This window comes from Neoarius graeffei, chromosome 23 (assembly GCF_027579695.1).
Source record: "Neoarius graeffei isolate fNeoGra1 chromosome 23, fNeoGra1.pri, whole genome shotgun sequence".
NCBI classification, from domain to species: Eukaryota; Metazoa; Chordata; class Actinopteri; order Siluriformes; family Ariidae; genus Neoarius; species Neoarius graeffei.
The window spans coordinates 24,748,907-24,769,535 of record NC_083591.1 but is presented as its reverse complement, the minus strand read 5'-3'; the positions used below and the strand labels follow the sequence as shown (position 1 = coordinate 24,769,535).

Genomic DNA, 20,629 nt, shown 5'->3' with positions numbered 1-20,629 from the left:
TCACCTACACTGCCTCAATAACTCACACATGCAATTGGATATTGCACATTTCTCCTTATCATCTACAGCATTCTTTTCTTTCTAGACAGTCCATGTCCAACTCTCATATAAAGACAAGAGAGACAAACTTAATTTCAGTGTAAGCTTATGACGACAATAAATATCACACATCACATTATCTCTAGCCGCTTTATCCTTCTACAGGGTCGCAGGCAAGCTGGAGCCTATCCCAGCTGACTACGGGCGAAAGGCGGGGTACACCCTGGACAAGTCGCCAGGTCATCTGTACAGGGCTGACACATAGACACAGACAACCATTCACACCTACAGTCAATTTAGAGTCACCAGTTAACCTAACCTGCGTGTCTTTGGACTGTGGGGGAAACCGGAGCACCCGGAGGAAACCCACGCGGACACGGGGAGAACATGCAAACTCCGCACAGAAAGGCCCTCGCCCAGGGCTCGAACCCAGGACCTTCTGGCTGTGAGGCGACAGCGCTAACCACTACACCATCGTGCCGCCCCGACAATAAATATATAATATTCTATTTGTTTCATTCTAAATTTTTTCAACCATCTATTTAATTTGAATTCACTTATTTGTAATTCGTTCAATCATTGATTTATTGTTTTAGAATTCTTTTTATTTCCATTTTTGGTTATTTTGTGCACTCTTTTATTGTCCTCATTTATTTCCCAATGTTTCCCTTTATTTTCTGCATTTCATGACCCGTATGCAAAAGCAGGCGCCTGTTTTTCACTTTTTACATCGTGATCGCGCACCAACCTGAGCATGCACTGTGTGTGCAGCACATCATTGAGTCCTGATGGCCACGGAAGCTCATTTCCGCAGATGCTGAGGGAGGCTCGGCATTCTGTGTGTTTTTCGGTGCTGTTTATGGCGTCCTTTTAATTCGGCTAATTGTAAAACACCCCAATGATGTTTCCAGTTCAAGCACGTGTAAGTCCCTCTTGATAGAGTCACCTACTGAAAGCTGTAAATACAGAGAGAGAGAGACTTTGTTCAAAACGGCCCTCCAGCTCAGATGGTGGCGGTAATGCGCGCCGCTCCTGAATTGGCTTAAAACGTCAAAGAAGAAGTTGTAGTTGTAGCGGCGATTTAATTGTTGAACAGACTTGTTTTTTGAACGCAGAAAGAAGAGAAGCAAGGGAAATGTGGTGGAAGTTGCTGTAGTCTAAAGAGACTGTTGATGGTCACACTTCTTTCACTTGCAGCAGTAAGATGTCTTGGCAAGTTTTGTTTTGCTGTTTTTTTTCGTTTTTTTTCTAAGGCGTATATGGCATTAGAATAAAGCAATGAGCTAAGATGCAATGTGCCTGTTTAAAAATGTCGGGAACTAAAGACGGGTGAGTTTTATAATAAAGTGCTGTGAAACCCATGAGGTGGGGAGCCATGTGCTCGTGCAGGTGGTGGGACAGATTGTTTGTATGATTTGCACCAAGAGGTTTCCTTTCTGTCAGCCAGCAATTTAGAAAGTAACTGAGTCCCAAATGACTTCAGCGTACACTATAAATAGGCTGTAGTGCTCCTGTTCTTTCGCTTACGGCCATACCAGCCTGAGAACGCCCGATCTCGTCTGATCTCGGAAGCTAAGCAGGGTCGGGCCTGGTTAGTACTTGGATGGGAGACCGCCTGGGAATACCAGGTGCTGTAAGCTTTTCACTTCAAACTCTCTGCTTCAACTTTTCAAACGCAAAAACTCTTTCAGTTTTCACCAAATTGTTACCACACACACACAGTATGGAGAGACACGTCTCACAAAATCATAACTAAATCAATCACCTGAACAGAACATTATTTCTTTTTCACAAAATTATCTTCACAGTATCCGTGTTGCCTTTACTGACGTCTTTCTTCATACATGTCTTCATCCATGCATTCAGGGGCGTAGTACCAAATTTGGGGCCCCAGGAACCACCAGTTCCGTGGACCCCCCCTCCCTCCCCCGCTGCAATTGCATTGATTCCTCAGAAAATATTGCACATGCACAGTTTTTTGTTTCATTTTCTTTATTCATAATATATAAAATTAACAACACCAGAGGCAGTACAACATTTTGAACTGGCCCTCTACAACCATGAAATATATACAGATATAAGCATGCAGTCTATTTGATATGACAGAACGATTCGCGATTGGAAGTTGTTTTTTTTCCTCCTTGCGCTGCCCATTCGCACCGCCGCCTTGACATGGCAGCTGATGGACGTCGATTCACATTCATAAGGTAACGAGGACAGACTCTACAAATTTGATGTGGACAAGAAGACAATCTCTTGACCTCATTAATGGGTGTTGTGAAGGATGTCGTGGCCGAATCATTTAGATTACATTTCATTTTATATCTTAGTGTCAGCCATGTTTCTATGGCACCCCTGAGGAGGGCGCGCGGCATCGCACACCGGTGGAGAAGGTTTATAGTGTGCTTTTCCTTACATCTAGGCTAAGATAGGCTCACCTTCTCTCAAGTTGTTGACACCTGTTGCGGCATCATAACGTTCTGTGACATTTTCTGAAACTGAGTGGGATTCATTTTATAAATTAGCTTTCCTAATATTTGGACAACATTTTGAACCAACATCGACTCTATGTTAGGCTTTTGGGACACACACTGTATCTATAATAGTAATTATGAAAAATTTAAGACAAGAATAGGGCTTCTATCACAATTATGTGGTAGCCTACAAAATGACAGATTATTTCATTTCGAATTATTTGATTTAGGCTACTATCACGGTGGTATGCAACTGAATGGGATAACCAGTTAGCTGCTGTTAATTTTCACATTTGGGCTCACCTTTCTTGGGAAAGAAATCAGTAAGCAGTTGCTTTCCTTCATCTTGTTTCCTCTGCCTTTCTTTTCTTTTCTGAAAGCCTGATTTCTTCTTTGACGACATGCTCCTTGTTGGCTAAGAACTGTCTGCTGCGTTTCATGCCGAAGCATGAAAAAATCCGTTGCGCATACAATCAAAAGTCCGCGAGAGGGCGGACTAAACCAATGTGCATTAATAATGGGGGTGTCTGATATAGGTACTATTTGCAGGCTGGGACATACATTTCAACCGATGTATTCCCAGAGAACATTGAATTTGCATGAAATACCAACATATATTGACATTATTGAGAAAAAAAAACGAAAGGGGAAAAAATAGACTCCTTTTGGGGACCTCCCAGCCAGGGGCCCTCCCTGTAGTCAGGACCCTGTGAATTAGTCCTACTTTACCCCCTCTACGACGCCCCTGCATGCATTCCTCTATATTTTTTGTTTCTCTGTTGACTTTTTCAAGTAACATTTTTGGGATAAAGTTATTCATTCATAGCAGCAAATAAATTATATACAGTGGATATACAAAGTGTACACACCCTGTTAAAATGATAGATTTTTCTAATGTAAAAAAATATGACAATAAATAATTTCAAAACCTTTCCCACCTGTAATGTGACCTACAGTTGTGTTCAAAATAATAGCAGTGTGTTTAAAAACGTGAGTAAAGCTCAAAATCAGGGGTGTCCAAACTGATCCATAAAGGGCCATGTGGCTGCAGGTTTTCATTCCAGCCATGCAGCAGCACACCTGACTTGGTTCATTCAATCAACTGAACTGTCTTCACATAGTCAAATACTTGCAGCCACACCCACCCTTGATTAAAGGGTGGGTGTGTCAGTTGATTGAATAAGCCAAATCAGGGTGCTGCTGCATGGCTGGAATGAAAACCTGCAGCCACACGGCCCTTTATGGATCAGTTTGGACACCCCTGCTCAAAATCCTTATAATAGTTTTTATTTCCATGCATTGGGAACAATGCACATTATATTCTACATCAAAACATGAAGAAAAATGTATCAATATTTTAATTACTTTACAGAAAATGAAGAAAAATGAACATTGGGCTGTTCAAAAAAATAGCAGTGTCTGCATTTTTCATTACAAACTCCAAATATTTACTGTATAAACTGAAAAAATCTTAAGGATTTAGTATTCCTGTGAATCACTAAACTAATATTTAGTTGTATAACCACGGTTTCTGAGAACTTCTGGCACCTGTGAACAGGTATTCCAGCCCAGGATGATTTGACAACATTCCACAATTCTTCTGCATTTCTTGGTTTTGCCTCAGAAACAGCATTTTTGATGTCACCCCACAAGTTTTCTATCGGATTAAGGTCCGGGGATTGGGCTGGCCACTCCATAACTTTCATTTTGTTGGTCTTGAACCCTGATGCTGCTCGCTTACTGGTGTGTTTGGGGTCGTTGTCTTGTTGAAACACCCATTTCAAGGGCATTTCCTCTTCAGCATAAGGCAACATGACCTCCTCAAGTATTTTGATATATGCAAACTGATCCATGATCCCTGGTATGCGATAAATGGGCCCAACACCACAGTAAGAGAAACATTCCCATATCATGATGCTTGCACCACCATGCTTCACTGTCTTCAGAGTGTACTGTGGCTTGAATTCAGTGTTTGGGGGTCGTCTGAAAAACTGTCTGTGGCTCTTGGACCCATAAAGAACAATTTTACTTTCATCAGTCCACAAAATGTTTTTCCATTTCTCTTTAGGCCAGTCGATGTGTTCTTTGGCAAATTGTATCCTCTTCAGCACGTCTTTTTTTTAACAGTGGAACTTTGCGGGGGCTTCTTGCCGATAGATTAGCTTCACACAGGCATCTTCTAATTGTCACAGTACTCACAGGTAACTTCAGACCGTCTTTGATCACCCTGGAGCTGATCACTGTCTGAGTCTTTGCCATTCTGGCTATTCTTCGATCCATTCGAATGGTAGTCTTCTGTTTTCTTCCACGTCTCTCTGGTTTTGCTGTCCATTTTAAAGCACTGGAGATCATTTTAGCTGAGCAGCCCATCATTTTCTGCACTTCTTTACAGTATACGTTTTACCTCTCCAATCAACGTTTTAGTCAAAGCACGCTGTTCTTCTGAACAATGTCTGGAACGACGCATGTTTCTCAGGTTTTCAGAGAGAAATGCATGTACAACATGTGCTGGCTTCATCCTTAAATTAGGGCCACCTGATTGACACCTGTTTTTTCACAGAATGAATGATCTCACTAATTAAACTCCACACTGCTATTATTTTGAACACGTCCCTTTCACTTAATTATTCGATTACACAGACTCAGGAGCATGCATATCATGAATGTTGGGTATGTTGGTTTTCTATGACTCTACTACACCTACTGGTAAATTATTTGCCATGTAGTAATATAATTTCCACCAAAAACAGTGATTGATCTGGTTAGTCGTGTTGGACTGCTATTATTTTGAACACAAGTGTATAACCTGTACAATTCAATTGAAAAACAAACAAATCTGTTAGGGGGGAAAGCATAAAAAAAAACCTACAATAAGCTGGTTGCATAAGTGTGCACACCCTTAAACTAATACTTTGTTGAAGCAGCTTTTGATTTAATTACAGCATTCAGTCTTTTTGGGCAGGAGTCTATCAGCCTGCCACATCTAGACTTGGCAATATTTGCCCACTCTTCCTTGCAAAAGTGCTCCAAATCTGTCAGATTGCGAAGGCATCTCGTGTGCACAGCCCTCTTCAGGTCACCCCGCAGATTTTCAATTGGATTTCGATCTGGGCTCTGGCTGGGCCATTCCAAAACTTTAATTTTCTTCTAGTGAAGCCATTCTTTTGTTGATTTTGATGTATGCTTGGGGTCATTGTCATGCTGAAAGATGAAATTCCTCTTTATCCTCAGCTTTCTAGCAGACACCTGAAGGTTTTGGGCCAAAATTGACTGGTATTTAGAACTGTTCATAATTCCTTCCACCTTGACTACAGCCCCTGTTTCAGCTGAAGAAAAACAACCCCAAAACATGACGCTGCCACCACCATGCTTCACCGTGGTGTTCTTTTGGTGATGTGCAGTGTTGGTTTTGTGCCAAACATACCTTTTGGAACTATGGCCAAAAAATTCAACCTTGGTTTCACCAGACCATAATACATTTTCCCAATTGCTTTATGGAGAGTTGATGTATTTTTTTTTTTTTTTGCAAAATTTAACTGGGCCTAGATGGTTTTCTTTGTAAGAAAAGGTTTCCGTCTTGCGACCCTACCCCATAGTCCAGACATATGGAGAATACGGGAAATTGTTGTCACATGTAGTACACAACCACTACTTGCCAGAAATTCCTCCAGCTCCTTCAGTGTTGCTGTAGGCCTCTTGGCAGCCTCCCTGACCAGTTTTTGTCTTGTCATCAATTTTGGAGGGACGTCCAGTTCTCGGTCATGTCACTGTTGTCCCATATTTTCCCCACTTCTTGATGACTGTCTTCACTGTGCTCCATGGTATATGTAATGCTGTGGAAATTTTTTTTGTACCCTAATCCTGACTGATACCTTTCAACAATGAGATCCCTTTGCTACTGTGGCAGCGGGGGCATGGTCAAGCATCGGTCTGTGAATGGAGGGCGGAGTCACTGCACCTGACAGGAATTAACCTGTGTTTGTGTGCCTTCCCCAGTGACCGCGCCCTATAAGAGGAGAAGGAGAGCCGAGGAAGGGAGCTTCTCCCCAACCTGGATACTTGTATGCGTGCGTGAGTGAAATATTAAGCTGAAAAGCTGTAATAAACGAGTCTGTTGAGAACTCAGTTCTGGCCTACCGTGCTTCTGTGCCCCACCCACTTAGACACTTGTTACAGCTACTTTGTAAGCTCTCTGCGAACCATGGCATTTGCTGGAGGATGCAACTGAGGAAATGTCAGGAAAATCCTACTCGGACAGCTGAACTTTATTTGGGGTTAATCAGAGTCATTTTAATTGATGGCAGGTGTGAACCCAAAAATAATGGATGCTGGAATTAAATCAAAAGGTGCTTCAACAAAGTATTAGTTTAAGGGTGTGCACACTTATGCAACCAGCTTATTGTACGTTTTTTAAAAATGTTTTCCCCCCTAACAGATTTGTTTGTTTTTCAACTGAATTGTACAGGTTATAGGTCACATTAAAGGTGGGAAAAGCTTTGAAATTATTATCGTGGTCTCAGTTTTTTACATCATTTTAACGGGGTGTGTACACTTTTTATATCCACTGTATGTTCCAAGGTAAGATGGGCTTCCTGTAGAAGATTTGCTTGTCACAATTCTTGATGTTATTACTCTTGTGACTATTGATTGGTATCACTGTTAATAGTAGTAGTCGTAGTAGCAGGAGGAATATAATACCTTTCAGACATTTCTTTTGATGATTATTACTACGTTGGGTTTCCTTGCTCGACAGTACCACATACTCCATACCTGATTTGTGTATCTGCTCCTGCAACTTTGCACATTCCCATACCCTGCTGCTTTACGTGGCAGCAGTGGATTGCTCTCTGTCACTGTGAAATTCTGCTCTTCTACTGTTTCACTGCACTATTATTCATGGGACTGTTGTCTCACTTTAGTATTATTTGCACTCATCACCTACACTGCCTCAATAACTCGCACATACAGTTGGATATTGCACATTTCTCCTTATCATCTACAGCATTCTTTTCTTTCTAGACAGTCCATGTCCAACTCTCATATAAAGACAGGAGAGACAAACTTAATCTCAGTGTAAGCTTATGATGAGAAGAAACATATATTCTATTTGTTTCATTCTAAATTTTTTCATTTTTGAACCATCTATTTAATTTGAATTCACTTATTTGTAATTCGTTCAATCATTGATTTATTTATTTGTTTCAGTTAAGTTAAAGTCCTTCCCGCGCCATGTGGCGCATCGGGCGGCGCCGATCTCCGTTTCCGCAGCCCTCGGCCTCTCGCCTATTACATAGCTAGGGTTACAGAGGGGGGCTAGTCCTCTGGTAACCATGAGAGTTTAACTCCCCACTCGCATCTGTATTGCAGCGTGCCTTGCCAGATGGTAGTAGATACCATTTTTATGATGGTCTTTGGTATAACCCGACCGTGAATAGACGAGTTCACAAACACGGCAACGCGCAAGGAGTTGTGGGAAAGGTCAAAGGTTAAGGCCTCATAAACGAGCGGAAGTAGAGCACGTCAACAATGGCGGAGGCTACAGGCTCGCTGTGGGGACACTGTTGTGTTGTCGATTGCCACAATGGATGTCGACTGCTTGAACAGTGGATGCGAGAAGACTGTAGTGTACATTTAAGTGAGTGTATACAGAAAAAATGATGTGAATCCAAGCACACAGTTTAACATAAAAGTTTGTTTATATCCCGACCTTGTCAGCTGTCAGATTCATGTTCATGGACCCGCCTTGATTTTCACTCTCGCCCATAATCGTCTGTAGTGAGTATTATCATGAATGCGATCACTTCCCGTCGCTGAGTACCCTTATTCAAAGACATCATTAGCCAACCCCTTGTATCTGTGCGTTTAATTGATCTAGTAGATCTTGTTTATTTCAGTATCTATCCAATCTAGCTTCTTCACATTTATATGATGTAATTTTAGGATTCAAGCACAATGTTGGCGCCTGCACATGCCCTCCACCTTTCTTGCTGTTCACCTTTCCTACTGAAAGGCAGAATCCTGATGCACAGAAAGAATGGATTCAGCGCATTAACAGGAAGGACTGGAAACCAGACAGGTTCGATGATTTGATAAATATGCAAATTGTTTCATTCTTTATTTATGAAAAATCATTAAATATAAAACTGCATAGAAAGCAATCACCACTGCATTTATAAATTACCACAAAGGCATCCAGGTACTATTTAAACTAATGCTTTTAACCAACCTTGTGTATAAAATTATGAGAGTACTAATAGTATTATTTATTTTTGCATTTTATTACAGAAAGACATTTCTACGTTAACATCATCTTCTGGACAATATGATGCAATGCATTCTGGAGCTGCATATTGCAAGACACATGAATCTCTGTTGGATGCGTATAGTGCTGCCATCAACTCCTGAAGGGAAGGACTTTTGGCCCTTTTCCACTACCCTTTTTCAGCTCACTTCAGCTCGCTTCAGCCCGACACGGCTCGCGTTTCGACTACCAAAAACCAGCACGACTCAGCTCGTTTCAGCCCTGCTTAGCCCCTAAAACTCGCACGGTTTTGGAGTGGGGCTGAAGCGAGCCAAGCCGTGCCGAGTGAGGTTGGGGGCGTGAGCAGACACTCCCCTGTGCACTGATTGGTGAGGAGGAGTGTCCTCACACGCCCACACACGCCCCGCGAGCGCGCTGGGATCTGTAAACACCGTAAACCCGGAAGAAGAATAATTACGAATTACGAGAATTTCTGAAGCCTTATGCGCCTCGCCTCATCTATACGCTCTTGCCAGTATCTGTCCGCGTTGTCGGTGACAACAAGCCACAGCACCAAGACCAGCAACACTAACGACTCCATGTCCTCCATGTTTATTGTTTACTATTCGGGTCGTGAGACTACTGCTTAAAAGATCACTGAATCAGTGACATACAGAGCATCGTGCACGAGTTCGTGGAGCGCAAGGCTCGTCGTATGCCCTTCAAATAATGCGCGCAGTAGGCTATTGATGTTTTATTATGAGCCATGTACAGTATGTCGCCTAATGTTTTTTTGTTTCTGAGTTACATGTTCGTTTGAAGGACTTAATGTACAAAATAACATAGTTGCACCCCGTAGTGTTGAAATTGGTAAACACAGTGCATTCAGTGAGGTTTGCACCACCCTCCTTTTATTTCTGACTCTTCCTGTCACCGTTGCAACCTCTGAGCGCTCATTCGTATGCCCTTCAAATAATGTGCGCAGTATAGGCTATTGATGTTTTATTATGAGCCATGTACAGTATCCTAATGTTTTTTGTTTCTGAGTTACATGTTCGTTTGAAGGACTTGATGTACTAAATAACATAGTTGCACCCGGTAGTGTTGAAATTGGTAAACACCGCAGTTGCGGACATTTTGTAGCCTAAAATGATGTTATGATAAGCTTTAATAAAGGGCCCGGTCATTTGCCCCGCCCCCGGCCCGGCTCTGACTTGTTCCGCCACTGTCACTGATGTCACTGTTTGCGCTGCTTAACGACATCACGTGACGTCCACCCACTTTCGCTAACTCCACCCAATGTGTCCACCCACTTCCAGCCAGCACGGTTCAGCGCGGTTCTAGTCGAAATGCAACTCCAACAGCCCCGCTCAGCCCGACTCAGCTCGACTCGGCACGGCACGGCTCAGCCGCGTTTGTAGTGGAAAAGCGGCATTTGCAAATTCTGTGACTTTAAACACTGAGACGATGAATTAGTACTGTTCTTTTTCTTGCCATACCTTGGTTTCACCCACTCCAAATCCCCCATCTCCATCACATCTGGACCGGTTGTCTTTCCCTTCGGTTGCGTCCACTGAGATGGCATGTCAGTGACAGACTTGTTCGTAAATCCCTGTTGCCAGGCGAAGTCCATCTTGAACAGCACAGCCGCAACATGGTTGCAGGTGGACGACAGCCTGAAGTGAAAAAGCATATTTACAAATAAATGAGGAAAATGTAATATTAAAATACCAAACCACAAATATGAAATTATAACAATTAATGTGTTGTAATAATTTTAACAATCAATCAGATGGCTAACAAGATTTTAATAACAGATGTTAACTAATTCAGGGGTTTTCAAAGTGTGGGAGAGTCAGCCCCCCTCGGAGAGCAAATAAACAACAGCGCCCCCCCTTACAATTTTTGTTGTTGCTATACTTAATGTTCCATTCGTATTTAAAAAAAATGGTTGTTGTACACATTATTTTTTCTTTTTCACATTTTAAACATCTGTGCTTTTTAAAACATCTTGTTTTACACATTTTAAACATCTCATAGTATCGTTAGCTAGCACCTCTTTGCAGACAACACACTGTGGCAGTGGAGCATCTTCAGGTCCAGTCCATGAAAATCCAAACTTTAAATAATCGTGGTCATACTTCCTTCTTTTTCCAGTCCCCCAGGATTCTGCGGGCCTTTTTTGTGATTGTTGCGGGCTAAAATGTCTGATGTTGCGGGGGTTTCCAAAAAAATTGCGATGAAAGTTGCGGTGTTTAGGTTTTTGTTGCGATTACATTGCGGGAGGAAGTGAAAGTTGCGAGAAATTGTTGCGATTTTCTCTTTTTGTGATTAAAATTGAGTGATATGTTAAATATTAAGTTATTACTGAAAAACTATTGATTAAAAAAAACAAAGACACTGAGAAATGGTCCTATAAACAACTTTACCAATATAAAAGATTACCAGGACTACAAAAATGCAGAAAAATAGGCTTTACTTATCCAAATGCACCTGTTGGTTCAAAAGTTAAAGTGCATAGAACCTCACAGCACAACATGAAGTTAACTTAAAATATAATATAAATGCCTCAGCTTTCATGTAAGAAAAAAAAATATTAATACTAGTACTGTGTGCAGGCAGTCTCACCTGAATACTAAATTAAACAATAATTATAAACTAATAAAATAAATGGCTCAGGCTTCATAGAAGAAAAAAAAAACAATTTGAACAGAATCTGGGCGGCACGGTGGTGTAGTGGTTAGCGCTGTCGCCTCACAGCAAGAAGGTCCTGGGTTCGAGCCCCGGGGCCGGCGAGGGCCTTTCTGTGTGGAGTTTGCATGTTGTCCGCGTGGGTTTCCTCCGGGTGCTCCGGTTTCCCCCACAGTCCAAAGACATGCAGGTTAGGTTAACTGGTGACTCTAAATTGACCGTAGGTGTGAATGTGAGTGTGAATGGTTGTCTGTGTCTATGTGTCAGCCCTGTGATGACCTGGCGACTTGTCCAGGGTGTACCCCGCCTTTCGCCCGTAGTCAGCTGGGATAGGCTCCAGCTTGCCTGCGACCCTGTAGAAGGATAAAGCGGCTTGAGATAATGAGATGAGATGAACAGAATCTCACAGTATGATGCTGAAGCTGCCTAAACAATGGAAAATAAAATACCATTTTGGCAAAAATGTTGGCATCCATTAATTTCTTGTATTAAGTAAAAAAAAAATAAAGTGCACACAGTCCTTCACTGTAAACATAACACACTTTCAGTAACAGAATTTAAGCCTACATAAACACTGACTCGCACATCATGCAATGTTGCCAGATACTGCTGACGTTTTCCAGTCCAAAATATATTCAAAACCCCCCAAAATGCACTTGAAACCGCCAATCGGGCAACACTGCGTGCATGCGGCTTCTCTTGAACATAGACATCCGGAAGTAAGGCGGAAGGTAGTTTGTCGATGTCACCTCAAGACGATGCCAACGGTTGGTCAAATTTGCGGGAAAGTTGCGGTGATTGGATATAATTGCAACACCGCCCTGAATTCGCGGGGATTGGTTGAATTTGCGCTGAAGTTGCAAATTGCAACATCCTGGAGGCTCTGTTTTTCTTTGCTTGGCCGTCTCCTCACTCCCTGTAGCTTTAGGTACTAAAAATCGATCCATTTTGTCTCTCACGTTGCGCCCCCCCGAAGAACTCTGGCGCCCCCCAGGGGGGGCGCGCCCCACACTTTGAAAAGCCCTGAACTAATTAAAAAAAAACAATGAGAATATACTGCACTGTGTATAATGTATGAAGACTTTTAAAAACAATGCTACCACAATTTCAGAATTACTAATCTATGATGCATCTAATTACCAAACACACTGATTTAGACTGCACGGCGATGTCATGAGGACTATTGTTGAAGACTTTGAGCGAACCACACAAATGACTTCTTATAAAATACCACTGGAAAAAGCATAATCAAAACAATTTAACTTTTAAACAATTAAAACACTTAAGTACATAAACATTTTCTTAAATAATTTATATTATAATTGTGATTTATCTTACACAGCAAAGCAGGAGCAGTAAGCAGATAACACTGTGCCTCGTTTCTTGTTGATGCAAATCCACACTTGGTGGTCCTCGTCATTTCTCCTCTGTGAACGACCACTTTCCGTCTTCATAAAACAATAGGGGCTATCGCTTATTCCATGATACAGTGTTTCTCTAACAAAGTTTGATGTGAAATAGCTGTATGCCTTGCCCTCCTTGTACTCTCCCATTAATCGATGCTCCAGATCAACTTCATTGTTGACTTTCAGGTAAGTTGAAATGTCTGTAATCATTGTTGGCGGCCACTGGCTCATGCCGTTCGTCTCACCCACCCATCCATATTTCAGTTCAAGGGGATCTGGGAGCTCCTTTCCATCGATGCAGAGTAGCTTTCTGTAGCATTCTGATCTGTGAAAATTAGAGTAGACTATGTATTAGAATAGAAAATTAGAATAACTATGTACTATAGTTATATATCTAGCTCTATAGTTCAGTTTTCATGTCGACTCCAATTAATACACTAGTAGAATCTATCACTAGTTTAGTAGGCCAAAACTCTTTTTTTCAATTTTTGACTGTACCAGCCTGAAAAAACTTGTGACAGTCAAATGGAAAAAAAGCAAGCTGGTCATGTTGTACTGGACTAATCTATGACTGATGAGTATAGTAAGTGATACTAGTACTAATACAATAAAACAGACGACTGTAATCTGGTAGGCAGCACGACCTGTCAAAAACTGCAGTGGGCGTGGCAGTATCACCGGGTACATACCTCGATTTTTCTTCGTCTTCCTTGGATGGTACAGGCTGGATTTTCAAAATATCTGTGGCATATGCAAGCGCCCTTAACTCTTCTACCCCCATGGTAGTTGGCATTCCCCGTTCTCTCATATGCCTCTGCAATTCTGCCTTCTTCCATAAGGCGTATTTCCTAAGGGTTGGCTTGTTTGCTGCCATGTTTTCATCTCCGATGAGGCCTCGACCTTTGACCCCTGCGCATGCGCGGTAATACGTGTGAACTGGTCTATAGATAGTTTTCACTGACATCACGGCATTCCGGGAAACGCCCTCCAGCCGCCATCTTGTGGGGCAAACAAAACGGACCATCGCCATTACCGGCTACGTTATCTCGGACGAATTTATGAAGTTATATAGTCAGTTTTCTAAAATAAAGATCAATGTTGGCAAAATCAAGCAAACAGAAGTATATAGATACATTAGACGACATCTCACGACAACAGTATGCAGCCAAACTGGCCTTGATTGGGGGAATTGACCCCTACGAAGTGGACAAAGATGCATTTTCAAGTGACTATGCAGGGCTGCCAAAAGCCTGCTCCAAAGCCTGAAACTGACTTCATCAAACTTTAAAGGCTGTCTGATATATAGAGTAGAGTGGGGGAAAAAGCCCCCCTTAAGGAAAATTCAGTTTTTCTCCAAGTTGAAATGAACCATGTGTTTAGTTTTAATCATAGTTTTTGACAACAGTGACATGAACAATAATGCTACCTAAAGTTTGCCTAAAGTTAATACTTAATTTTTTTTTTTAACAAAAACAAACATTGTGCCAAGGGGGCCTTTTACCCCCCCCGTGGGGTAAAAGGCCCCCTGAGGTGGGGCAATAGGCCCCCTCACTCAAAAAAAGCTGTTTGGATAGCAAAAGTGTTTACTTAAGCCTATAATGTGAAAGAAACAAGAAAATATCCCTGAATTAATGAATAGATGCATTATTTTATTATATTTCGCATTTTAATTTCAATTTTTTTTTTAAATTTCAATTATTTTTAATATTAAGTTCAAATTACTTGCTTTACTCAACCAGGTAAGCGAGATGTTAGTAAAAACTATGTATTTGCTATTCAGAAATGTATGAAATACAGTAATTATGATAAAAGGAAACGATGCCCCCTGGGGGCCATTTACCCCGCCATTAAGGGGGCGTTTTACCCCACAGACTACACTTTTACAAAAAAGGGTCTTACTTTCAAAATGTGATTCAACTTTTTATACCTAATGTATTTTTTTTAACGTACTGACTTAGCTGCTATTTCGTCAGATATCACAGCTGTGTATGTGGTATGAGTAGACATCTAAATACAGTTTTACTGATATCTGAAAATTATATCACTTACCATGAAATTTGATTTCTCTCCGCTGCATTGCTGATATGCGATCCACAGCGGATATTTGAATATCCCCGTTGTCAAGCCAGTCCATAGCAACAATAGAAATGTAACTTTGCGCCATCTGGTGGTTATTTTGAGTAAAACAGGCCGGGGGCGTATTACCCCACTCTACAACTTTATGTATTCACAGCGCGCCTTTTGGCGGATGCCGCCTTTTTCATGGCTGAATCGCGCAGATCCGTTTTTTTTTTTTAGGGGGGGGGCGTTGGAGTGTCTGATTATAATTTCAAAGTAAATTCTGTATTAAAATTACTAAATAAGCAAATCCGTTACAGTCCATGAAACGGGAAGTATAAGGATGAGAAAAAACCAGTTTAAATCAGAAAGCTGCGCACATTTGCGCAGTCCTGCACACCACTCGGGCTGCACAAATGTGCGCAGCTTTCCGATTTAAACTGTTTTTTTCTCATCCTTATACTTCCTGTTTCATGGACTGTAATGGATTTGCTTATTTAGTAATTTTAATACAGAATTTACTTTGAAATTATAATCAGACACTCCAACGCCCCCCTAAAAAAAAAAAATCGGATCTGCGCGATTCAGGCGGCATCCGCCAAAAGGCGCGCTGTTTGCATCCCAAACACAAATCAAATCATACAGAATAGACCTAAAATGTTTTTCAAAAATGACCCTTGCATGAGTGAAGTGACAAGTGTCAAATAGAAACGTGACAAACGAGCGATATTAAGTGTACATTACAATGTAAACGTACACTCAGCGGTTCCAGTTAAGCATTCTCCAGAGATTGTTCACATGATGTTTTGGTTTCCAAAAACAAACTTAAACACAATTGATTATATAAACAACTTACCACTTATAAAATGATCGGAGCAGACTTTGCTGTGTTTGGAAGGCTGATAATCCTTGCGGTTGATTCTCGCAAGCCATAGATTTCTCCTTTGTATGCTGAGTTTCTTTGTTTGCTCGCCTTCGTGCTCCCGTACAGTGGGAATTCCATAAAAGCTCCGCTTGACGTCATCATCTGACCTACTACGACAGCCGTGAATACAACAGGTGTGCACCATTGCTAGCTTTAAATAGCCTGCTTGGGTTCTTTTGAAGACTTTGTACTCGCGCGTTACAATGTGTGCTCAGTCACCCGTACGGTAAGCTTGACCCGCAAGATGGCCGCCACTAGGGAATCCCCGACTCTGTGACGTCATGTGAAAACTATACGCTACCACAAGGCGGTCTATTTATTTGTTTATTTTTACTTTAATTTGTTTGTGCACTCTTTTATTGTCCTCATTCATTTCCTAATTTTTCCCTTTATTTTATGCATTTCATGACCCGTATGCAAAGGCAGGCGCCTGTTTTTCACTTTTTATATCGTGATCGCGCACCAACCTGAGCATGCACTGTGTGTGCAGCACATCATTGAGTCCTGATGGCCACGGAAGCTCATTTCCGCAGATGCTGAGGGAGGATCGGCATTCTGTGTGTTTTTCGGTGCTGTTTATGGCGTCCTTTTAATTCGGCTAATTGTAAAACACGCCAATGATGTTTCCAGTTCAAGCACGTGTAAGTCCCTCTTGATAGAGTCATCTACTCATCTCATCTCATTATCTCTAGCCGCTTTATCCTTCTACAGGGTCGCAGGCAAGCTGGAGCCTATCCCAGCTGACTACGGGCGAAAGGCGGGGTACAGAGAGAGAGACTTTGTTCAAAACGGCCCTCCAGCTCAGATGGTGGCGGTAATGCGCGCCGCTCCTGAATTGGCTTAAAACGTCAAAGAAGAAGTTGTAGTTGTAGCGGCGATTTAATTGTTGAACAGACTTGTTTTTTGAACGCAGAAAGAAGAGAGGCAAGGGAAATGTGGTGGAAGTTGCTGTAGTCTAAAGAGACTGTTGATGGTCACACTTCTTTCACTTGCAGCAGTAAGATGTCTTGGCAAGTTTTGTTTTGCTGTGTTTTTCCTTTTTTTTTCTAAGGCGTATATGGCATTAGAATAAAGCAATGAGCTAAGATGCAATGTGCCTGTTTAAAAACGTCGGGAACTAAAGACGGGTGAGTTTTATAATAAAGTGCTGTGAAACCCATGAGGTGGGGAGCCATGTGCTCGTGCAGGTGGTGGGACAGATTGTTTGTTTGATTTGCACCAAGAGGTTTCCTTTCTGTCAGCCAGCGATTGAAGAAGTAACTGAGTCCCAAATGACTTCAGCGTACATTATAAATAGGCTGTAGTGCTCCTCAGCTTTCGCTTACGGCCATACCAGCCTGAGAACGCCCGATCTCGTCTGATCTCGGAAGCTAAGCAGGGTCGGGCCTGGTTAGTACTTGGATGGGAGACCGCCTGGGAATACCAGGTGCTGTAAGCTTTTTCACTTCAAACTCTCTGCTTCCACTTTTCAAACACAAAATCTCCTTCAGTTTTCACCAAATTGTTACCACACAAACACAGTATGGAGAGACACGTCTCACAAAATCATAAATAAATTAATCACCTGAACAGAAAATTATTTCTTTTTCACAAAATCATCTTCACAGTATCCGTGTTGCCTTTACTGACATCTTTCGTCATTCATACATGTCTTCATCCATGCATTCATCCTTGTAAAAGTTGTATTTGCTTTTAGAGCTAGCGATAACAGGTGGCACGGTGGTGTAGTGGTTAGCGCTGTCGCCTCACAGCAAGAAGGTCCGGGTTCGAGCCCTGTGGCCGGTGAGGGCCTTTCTGTGTGGAGTTTGCATGTTCTCCCCGTGTCTGTGTGGGTTTCCTCCGGGTGCTCCGGTTTCCCCCACAGTCCAAAGACATGCAGGTTAGGTTAACTGGTGACTCTAAATTGACCGTAGGTGTGAGTGTGAATGGTTGTCTGTGTCTATGTGTCAGCCCTGTGATGACCTGGCGACTTGTCCAGGGTGTACCCCGCCTTTCGCCCGTAGTCAGCTGGAATAGGCTCCAGCTTGCCTGCGACTCTGTAGAAGGATAAAGTGGCTAGAGATAATGAGAATGGGATGAGCTAGCGATAACATTGCAATAGCTATGCAGTCTGGTTAGTCAAATGACTTTCTATGGATTTTCCCGCCAAGTTGCCATACCCTTGTCCACGGGTAATGTTAACACATGGCTAGTTAACTTGGACATGGTTAATTAGCATGTAAAAATGGAGTTACGTTAACATGAAGAACATTAACTTATCTGAAGTCCTTTCAGAAAGGTTTTAGCATAATCTTGCCAAATAAACAAAATGTAGAAATCTTTCTCTTCTAGTAACGTTAGTTACCCAATATGATTTTGAGTTTGAAAAGATTTTGTAAGCATGTCAGGTGGAGCTTCACTGATTAGCTAGCTTAACATTAAACCACCATGATTCCACAGGCAGCTTCATATGTGCATGAATACATACACTTGCACGCATGTGCTCATACACAACCTGTGAGATGGACAGTATCGTACTAGTCAGTCACAACAAATTGTTGGCATTTTTTGTTTTGATGTCAGATGATGGTCTTGAATTTTTTTGTCTTGCTTAAAGCAGTGTTGCTGTTGGGCCGTTATTAAGCTTGAGGTGTGGATCTGGGTTTTAATCAGGTTGGATTGTCATTTTTATTTTCTCAGCAAGCTGCATTTACAGCTATTCCACTGTCTTCCTGGTTAACATACATGTACATATGTGCACACACTGCCAGAGCTGGGTCAGAACACGACCATGCTGCTTTGTGGGGGTGAGTGTTACAATAATCTCATCTCATTATCTGTAGCCGCTTTATCCTGTTCTACAGGGTCGCAGGCAAGCTGGAGCCTATCCAGGCTGACTACGGGGGAAAGGCGGGGAATGAAAGGGGGACCTGGACAAGTCACCAGGTCATTACAGGGCTGACACATAGACACAGACAACCATTCACACTCACGGTCAATTTAGAGTCACCAGTTAACCTTTGCCAGCATACAGAATATGATTTACTGGCAAAGCTCAGTAAACTAGTAAATCCAGTAAAGGAAAAACTTGAGACTGAAAGGTTTTAACAGTCATCCAAATGACTGAACGTAAATATTGCTACAGTAACATACCAGCTACTGTTGTTGACATTAGCTAGCTTGCCGTCCAAAATGGTGGACACCGGGGCGTCACGTGACCCTGTGACGTCAGGTGAAATACCTCAATACACCACCGTGCTGCCCCTGTTTCAATAATTTTTTTTGTTATAATAATAATAAAAAGACAGTGGTTCTTTTTCAGTTCAGTTGTGTTTCATTTTGTAACATTCTACCAGGTGTTTATTCTACAGGTTCTACAAGCTAGTCAGTAAATCCAGTCGGTTGTTTCAGAGGCATTAGGTTTTGTAAGCATTGTGGCAATAATACAACAATGCGTTGACAGATAATGTACTTTTAATACTTAAGTATTTTTAAAAGCAAGTACTTCAGTACTTTAACTGAAGTAAAAAAATTGACTGTACAACTTTCACTTGTATTGAAGTAATATGACCAGTGGGATCTGTAATTTGATTTAAGTAATGAAGCTGGGTACTTTGTCCACCTCTGTTGACAAGTACCAGCGTTCTAAGCGTGGATTTTCATGTTTTCGAGCTTTTGACACTTTATCGTAATAATAGTCAGGGTAACATTTACAATCATATCTGACATGAGTTTTCTTCAAAATGATGTGAAAAGAATCACATAATTTCACAAAATGATGTGAAAAGAAGTTGTTCAGCGTGATACAACATACTTTGTGTCTCTGAGCGCATCAAACAGCTTTCCTGGCGCAGTAGCGCCTTGAGAGTGGTAAGATGGCGCCCAGCTGACTTCACTCGGACGAGCCTATGAACTCTCCAGAGTTGTGTTTTGTTTTGATGCTGTGCCATGTATATCATGCACTGCGGTTAAATATATGTCGAATTACATTCATATCATGTCTATGCAGTACAATATATAGCCTCCTAATAATACATGCTTTTGTTTTTATACTTTATATATTGTGGACACAAGTGTGGTACCAGTATAAACCGGATTAAATGTGAAATATGCATGTTGCAACTGGCATTTGGCTCACTGAACCCACTGGGCAGTTTCTACAAGAGGTTTGCACCAAGAGGATTTCCTCTCTGTTTGACAGCAATTGAAGAAGTGACTTCAGCGTACATTATAAATAGGCTGTAGTGCTCCTATTCTTTCGCTTACGGCCATACCAGCCTGAGAACGCCCGATCTCGTCTGATCTCGGAAGCTAAGCAGGGTCGGGCCTGGTTAGTACTTGGATGGGAGACCGCCTGGGAATACCAGGTGCTGTAAGCTTTTTTCACTTCAAACTCTCTGCTTCCACTTTTCAAACACAAAACCTCCTTCGGTTTTCACCAAATTGTTACCACACAAACACAGTATGGAGAGACACGTCTCACAAAATCATAAATCAATCACCTGAACAGAAAATTATTTCTTTTTCACAAAATTATCTTCATAGTATTCTTGTTGACTTTACTGACGTCTTTCTTCATTCATACATTTCTTCAGCCTCTATATTTTTTGTTTCTCTGTTGATTTTTTCAAGTAACATTTTTGGGATAAAGTTATTCATTCCTGGCGGCAAATCAGTATAGATGTTCCAAGATAAGATGGGCTTCCCGTAGATTTGCTCATCACAATTTACGTGGCAGCAGTGGATTGCTCTCTGTCACTGTGAAATTCTGCTCTTCGACTGTTTCACTGCACTATTATTCATGGCACTGTTGTCT

General features: G+C 41.7%; 1 long non-coding RNA gene and 3 other non-coding genes across 4 annotated transcripts; all 4 read left to right on the top strand.

The window, feature by feature from the left end:
- Nucleotides 1-1,151: 1,151 nt before the first annotated feature.
- On the top strand, nt 1,152-9,013 carry LOC132871189 (uncharacterized). The gene is made up of 3 exons (XR_009651273.1): nt 1,152-1,238; nt 8,454-8,589; nt 8,799-9,013. It is a non-coding gene; the product is annotated as an uncharacterized LOC132871189 (long non-coding RNA).
- Nucleotides 1,561-1,679, top strand: LOC132871991 (5S ribosomal RNA). Its single transcript, XR_009651357.1, has one exon. It is a non-coding gene; the product is annotated as a 5S ribosomal RNA (ribosomal RNA).
- Nucleotides 9,014-17,153: 8,140 nt separating the features above from the next.
- On the top strand, nt 17,154-17,272 carry LOC132871990 (5S ribosomal RNA). The gene has a single exon (XR_009651356.1). It is a non-coding gene; the product is annotated as a 5S ribosomal RNA (ribosomal RNA).
- Nucleotides 17,273-20,073: 2,801 nt separating this feature from the next.
- On the top strand, nt 20,074-20,192 carry LOC132872004 (5S ribosomal RNA). The gene has a single exon (XR_009651369.1). It is a non-coding gene; the product is annotated as a 5S ribosomal RNA (ribosomal RNA).
- Nucleotides 20,193-20,629: the final 437 nt, after the last annotated feature.